This window comes from Schistocerca serialis, unplaced genomic scaffold (assembly GCF_023864345.2).
Source record: "Schistocerca serialis cubense isolate TAMUIC-IGC-003099 unplaced genomic scaffold, iqSchSeri2.2 HiC_scaffold_1236, whole genome shotgun sequence".
Lineage (NCBI taxonomy): Eukaryota > Metazoa > Arthropoda > Insecta > Orthoptera > Acrididae > Schistocerca > Schistocerca serialis.
In genome coordinates this window covers 260,001-267,338 of record NW_026047443.1, presented here as the reverse complement: position 1 = coordinate 267,338, position 7,338 = coordinate 260,001, and the positions used below count along the sequence as shown (strand labels likewise).

At 53.6% G+C, this 7,338-nt stretch overlaps 1 non-coding gene across 1 annotated transcript in view; it reads left to right on the top strand.

Moving 5' to 3' along the window:
* Positions 1-6,124: 6,124 nt before the first annotated feature.
* LOC126436469 (small subunit ribosomal RNA) overlaps positions 6,125-7,338 on the top strand; it is a 1,909-nt gene continuing 695 nt past the window's right edge. Inside the window, exon 1 of the ribosomal RNA XR_007580691.1 lies at positions 6,125-7,338. This exon is cut by the window's right edge and continues 695 nt beyond it. This is a non-coding gene — a ribosomal RNA (small subunit ribosomal RNA).

The following is a 7,338-nucleotide window of genomic DNA, read 5'->3' as shown; positions in this document are numbered from 1 at the left end:
AGGGTCGAAAGGCTCGAAAATACGTGACTTTACTAGGCGCGGTCGACCCACGTGGCGCCGCGCCGTACGGGCCCAACTTGTTTGCCGGACGGGGCACTCGGGCGGCGCTGTCTGGGATCTGTTCCCGGCGCCGCCCTGCCCCTACCGGTCGACCATGGGTGTCTATAGTTCGATGTCGGGACTCGGAATCGTCTGTAGACGACTTAGGTACCGGGCGGGGTGTTGTACTCGGTTAGAGCAGTTGCCACGCTGCGATCTGTTGAGACTCAGCCCTAGCTTGGGGGATTCGTCTTGTCGCGAGACGAGACCCCCGGGGCTGGGCGTCAACAGGCGCACGTGTGGGCCCCCCCCCCCCCCCCCTTGCCTTTGTTTCTGTCCGTCGCATCTCTTGGCGTATCGGTCCGGCCGGGCGCGCCGCACCCAGGGCGCTGCAGTGGGTGCGGCGGACGGGCGGCGTATCGGTTGGCGGGCCCCTTGCCGCCGGCGCGGGCGCTGCGATGGGTGCCGCCTCCGTGCGCGCGGGGGAGGCGGCGCCGGCCGGGCGCGTTGTGTTCTGCCGCGCTACAGCGTATCGCTTTGCCGGCCGGCGATGGGTGCCGTGATGGGTGCCGGACGGTCGATGTCGGCCCACCGGCCGGCGCGACGCGTGGAGGCGGCGTCGTCGGGCGGGTGCCGGGCGGCGCCCGGCGGTCGACGGTTCGTTTTCGCCGTCCCCCCCGGCGTGTGGTAACACAGCGTCCACCGCCGTACGGTGAACTACAATACCCCCATACACTATGGATGTGAAATAAAATATAATAACACATGATGCTCCGCAAGAAAATAGACTTGGGATAGGGGTGTGTCGTTGGCAAGTCCCCGGGGCGGCTAGTGTGGGTGGTGATAAGTCCGTAGGGGGGAGGGTCGAGGTATTAGGAAATAGAGCGATTGTGGTCGGACTGGCGCGCGCGCCCTCTCGTGCCGACGACATGAATGTCCACAGTAAAGATACCATACCGCCATCTATGGGAATGTGACCAAACGACATTGACATCGAGGCCAGAATGTCCACCTCCATCTACAGGGATCCGACGGAACTACGCCAACGATGCTGGCAAAACAGTATCGCCATCTATGCGAATCTGACAACACTACGTCCGCCATGTCGAGCGCACCACATAACATACCGCCATCTGTAGGTCTCCCTCAGCATGAGCTCCTGCAACGACGATACCGCCATCTATGGGGACGCCAAGCCGACTAAGACATCGATGGGCCCACAGTGCCCATCTTTCGACGCCACCCACAAAGCATGCAGCCTCTGTCGACCACAGCACCCAAACGCCAGTGCCTCTGCCGCACGACGTCGTGGACCGGCAATCACACCACCCGCACCCGCTCGTGCCCCACCCCAACGGCCAAACTCGCAACGCCAGCGGATGAACGGCGGAAGTTTCCGCACTCGTAATGTGCAATCCGACACCTATAACTTGCGTTTCATGAAGAGTTATGTCCAATATGCGACATTCCCGCTGTCCCTATACATGAGCTGCGAGCTGTACCACGTACAAGCTACAGACGCGATCGCATTGCTCACTGTACTGATTCCCATGCCGAGCGATCAGCTAGGAAGCGCCCCATCCATGTCGGTACCCGTGGGCGTTGCACTCGCAGTCGCAAAAAACGTTGGGCAAATATATATCTCGGAACAGTAACGACAGTCGGAGCCTCCTGGCGTTGCACTCGCAGTCGCAAAAAACGCTGGGCAAATATATTTCTCGGAAGAGTAACGACAGTCCGAGCCTCCTGCGTGGGAAGAGTCTTTCTAGGCCCTGACCCACGGGAAGGGTTTAGCTTCCCCCATCCCGGACATTTGAAGTCGTCACACTACCGGTATTGACTAATAGACTGATTGCTGATAATCACTAGCCATACACTGGGGGAAACGGCCGACAGGGGCAGCAACATAGTGGAGCCGCAGTGTCACTAATGTACAGAGATAGAACAGTTTCGACTGGAACCAGAGTAACCGTATACACGGCACTGATTAGTAATAAATGCAGAGCCATCAGAATACAGATAATATATACAACCGTCCCTATACATGCTGAAAGACTCTGCACACAATGAGAACCACACGTCAGCCAGACACTATCACACACTACTCTCTGCCTCTAACAGGCACACACACAATATCTAACCACCAGCATGGAAGAACATCCGGTGCATCCTCTCCGCCACATTACACAATCCACACTATCATAACCAGACCGGGAGGTCCACCCAGAAAACAGAATATCCCACCCTTCCGACATCCGCCATTGCTCAGTTAAGCCACGAACACCCACACATGTCCTACACAGGGGTGCACCCAACATCACAATACTGCCTCCTGTCACAGTACACAAACAATGGCAGGAATGAAAGACACACATCTGCCATAACCTTGGAATCGGAGCGCCGCCTGTCATGAGCCACAAGTGCATCCTGACGTGACAAATCGGATGATCCCGCAGGCATGCACTTACGATAATCACTATCAACGAACCTGCCGCCCCCCCCCCCCCCCCCAATACACACCTTTCCCTACAACAATGTGTACCTTAACCTAAGCGATATTGTACCTTAACCTCAGCTATATCGTACCTTAACCTAACCTACATTGCGCCTTAACCTAACCTACGTTGTGCCTTAACCTAACCTACGTTGTGCCTTAACCTAACGTATGTTGTGCCTTAACCTAACCTATGTTGTGCCTTAACCTAACCTATGTTGTGACCTTAACCTAACCTATGTTGTGCCTTAACCTAACCATGTTGTGCCTTAACCTAACCCATGTTGTGCCTTAACCTAACCCATGTTGTGCCTTAACCTAACCCATGTTGTGCCTTAACCTAACCTATGTTGTGCCTTAACCTAACCATGTTGTGCCTTAACCTAACCCATATTGTACCTTAACCTAACCCATGTTGTGCCTTAACCTAACCCATGTTGTGCCTTAACCTAACCCATGTTGTGCCTTAACCTAACCCATGTTGTGCCTTAACCTAACCCATGTTGTGCCTTAACCTAACCCATGTTGTGCCTTAACCTAACCCATGTTGTGCCTTAACCTAACCCATGTTGTGCCTTAACCTAACCCATGTTGTGCCTTAACCTAACCCATGTTGTGCCTTAACCTAACCCATGTTGTGCCTTAACCTAACCCATATTGTACCTTAACCTAACCCATATTGTACCTTAACCTAACCCATATTGTACCTTAACCTAACCCATATTGTACCTTAACCTAACCCATATTGTACCTTAACCTAACCCATATTGTACCTTAACCTAACCCATATTGTACCTTAACCTAACCCATATTGTACCTTAACCTAACCCATATTGTACCTTAACCTAACCCATATTGTACCTTAACCTAACCCATGTTGTGCCTTAACCTAACCCATGTTGTGCCTTAACCTAACCCATATTGTGCCTTAACCTAACCCATGTTGTGCCTTAACCTAACCCATATTGTGCCTTAACCTAACCCATATTGTGCCTTAACCTAACCCATGTTGTGCCTTAACCTAACCCATGTTGTGCCTTAACCTAACCCATGTTGTGCCTTAACCTAACCCATGTTGTGCCTTAACCTAACCCATGTTGTGCCTTAACCTAACCCATATTGTGCCTTAACCTAACCCATATTGTACCTTAACCTAACCCATATTGTACTTTAACCTAACCCATATTGTACCTTAACCTAACCCATATTGTACCTTAACCTAACCCATATTGTACCTTAACCTAACCCATATTGTGCCTTAACCTAACCCATATTGTGCCTTAACCTAACCCATATTGTGCCTCAACCTAACCCAATTTGTGCCTCAACCTAACCCATATTGTGCCTCAACCTAACCCATATTGTGCCTCAACCTAACCCATATTGTGCCTCAACCTAACCCATATTGTGCCTCAACCTAACCCATATTGTGCCTCAACGTAACCTAATTTGTGCCTCAACGTAACCTAATTTGTGCCTCAACGTAACCTAATTTGTGCCTCAACGTAACCTAATTTGTGCCTCAACGTAACCTAATTTGTGCTTCAACGTAACCTAAATTGTGCTTCAACGTAACCTAAATTGTGCTTCAACGTAACCTAAATTGTGCTTCAACGTAACCTAAATTGTGCTTCAACGTAACCTAAATTGTGCTTCAACGTAACCTAAATTGTGCTTTAACGTAACCTAAATTGTGCTTTAACGTAACCCATGTTGTGCTTTAACGTAACCCATGTTGTGCTTTAACGTAACCCATGTTGTGCTTTAACGTAACCCATGTTGTGCCTTAACCTAACCTATATTGCGCCTTAACCTGCTCTGTAATTGTTATGCAACTCGTTAAATTAGTGTAGTGTTGCCTAACCGCAACCCTCGCAATATAGTTCGCTATTCGCACTGCCCGGTCCCCTGTGTATCGCGTCATGTTAAACACCTTGCAGGTGTTGCTGACTTTCCACATGCTCCTGCTATACACTGTAATGTGGATAGCAGCAGGACGTACATGCCCCCCCCCCCCCTTCCCCCCTGCCTTCGCAAGCTGGTCGTTGAGAAGTTTGCATGTTCAATGCCCTTCGCATGCCGACGTACTCAGCCTACGTTGTGGTACGGCCTGTCACCTGTCCGCCGATGTACGCAAAACCCACAAACTGTACTGCACATTGGTCCGTATGTACTGAATGATACATCGTGGCACATGTGTGACCGTACGACGACTGCGCCTAGCAACGGCAGACCATACAGTCCAAATATTGTGCACGCAGCTACGTGTCGTCTCCCTATAAGAGCTGGATTGCAGTGTGGTACGCCATTCAGACGTGTGGGAGGAACGGACGCCCTCGATGGCGATCAGCATGAGCAGTCTGTTGATGTAGTGGAGCGTGTATTCGGACGTAGTCGTCTCTTCTCACACACCGTGATAGCATGTTGCACCGCGTTCCACATCTGCGACATCCTGCAGAGGCCGGCTGACAGTCGTTCGCGCAATGGACACCGCATACGTACGGGGGCTACCTTCCACGTGTTCTCGAGGCGTGCACATGTTGTTGCGTCTATGTGGGCAGACGTAGTGTGTTGTGACACCTGACACAGGCATGCAATACTCGTTGCAAATGGCGATGGACGTCTACGTTTGCTGGTGACGTTACGCAAATGAACAACAGGTAACCCGTTGTGGTGCGGTTGTTCTCGCTAGAGGTGAATCAGTGTTGGCGACGATCGGTCGAGCTATTAACTGGTTGTTTCAGGGATACCCACCATGCCCACGAACGTGAAAGGGGATCTGGGTGTGAGGCGATACGCGGCGGTGGCTGGGTGAGACTGTCCCCGGCCGGTGAGGGGGGGCCGCCCGGCGTGCTGGCAGCGCGGTGCGTGGGCGCACGCGCTACAGCCGGCTGGTGGGGGCGGCCAGTGGCAGGCGCGCCGGCCGACGGACGCGGCAGGCGGCGCAGCTGCGCGCCGGGGCCCCCTGCTCGCGGCGCCTTGCGGCCAAAGTAGGTCCTCGCGGGCCCGGTGCGAAGCGCGGTGGCCATCTGCAGTGTGCTGGTCCGATTGAGGACTGTGTGCGCTGAGGATGCGCCGCCGCCCGGCGCTCGGCGCCGCGACGCCGTCTGCTGCTCGGTCGCCCCAGCGGTTCTCGCAGGTGGTTTGTATCGCAGCTGTGCGGACGTGTTGGCGCGTGCGCTGTGCTGGGAGAGTTCGCTTCGGCACCCAAGTGGGGCTTTTGTCCTTCTGTGGCGCTGGCGTTGGAGCTGCCGGTCACCGTAGGTGGCGCGTGTTGTCTCCCGCCGGCAATGCCACGACAGCACGCTCCCGGGCCTCTGTCGGCAGCGGCAAGCTCAGTTGGGAGCACGGGTGGTCGCACCTAAAGCGTCTACTCGCCTAACTCCGGGCGATTGCGCCTCTCTCGAACCCGACCAAGTACTTAGGACGGCGCTGCGCGCCGCCGGGACCTGAGAGGGTTTCGAGGTGTGTTGTGCAGGGGAGCTCAGCCTCCTCCTGTTTGCAGAATAATTGAGCGGACGCTTGCGTGTTCGCGCGGGCCCCCGGGACACACTCCCGGGCGGCCGGCTGCTCAGCTCTAGTTGACGCAGCTCCCTGGTTGATCCTGCCAGTAGTCATATGCTTGTCTCAAAGATTAAGCCATGCATGTCTCAGTACAAGCCGCATTAAGGTGAAACCGCGAATGGCTCATTAAATCAGTTATGGTTCCTTAGATCGTACCCACGTTACTTGGATAACTGTGGTAATTCTAGAGCTAATACATGCAAACAGAGTCCCGACCAGAGATGGAAGGGACGCTTTTATTAGATCAAAACCAATCGGTCGGCTCGTCCGGTCCGTTTGCCTTGGTGACTCTGAATAACTTTGGGCTGATCGCACGGTCCTCGTACCGGCGACGCATCTTTCAAATGTCTGCCTTATCAACTGTCGATGGTAGGTTCTGCGCCTACCATGGTTGTAACGGGTAACGGGGAATCAGGGTTCGATTCCGGAGAGGGAGCCTGAGAAACGGCTACCACATCCAAGGAAGGCAGCAGGCGCGCAAATTACCCACTCCCGGCACGGGGAGGTAGTGACGAAAAATAACGATACGGGACTCATCCGAGGCCCCGTAATCGGAATGAGTACACTTTAAATCCTTTAACGAGTATCTATTGGAGGGCAAGTCTGGTGCCAGCAGCCGCGGTAATTCCAGCTCCAATAGCGTATATTAAAGTTGTTGCGGTTAAAAAGCTCGTAGTTGGATTTGTGTCCCACGCTGTTGGTTCACCGCCCGTCGGTGTTTAACTGGCATGTATCGTGGGACGTCCTGCCGGTGGGGCGAGCCGAAGGCGTGCGACCGCCTCGTGCGTGCTCGTGCGTCCCGAGGCGGACCCCGTTGAAATCCTACCAGGGTGCTCTTTATTGAGTGTCTCGGTGGGCCGGCACGTTTACTTTGAACAAATTAGAGTGCTTAAAGCAGGCAAGCCCGCCTGAATACTGTGTGCATGGAATAATGGAATAGGACCTCGGTTCTATTTTGTTGGTTTTCGGAACCCGAGGTAATGATTAATAGGGACAGGCGGGGGCATTCGTATTGCGACGTTAGAGGTGAAGTTCTTGGATCGTCGCAAGACGAACAGAAGCGAAAGCATTTGCCAAGTATGTTTTCATTAATCAAGAACGAAAGTTAGAGGTTCGAAGGCGATCAGATACCGCCCTAGTTCTAACCATAAACGATGCCAGCCAGCGATCCGCCGCAGTTCCTCCGATGACTCGGCGGGCAGCCTCCGGGAAACCAAAGCTTTTGGGTTCCGGGGGAAGTA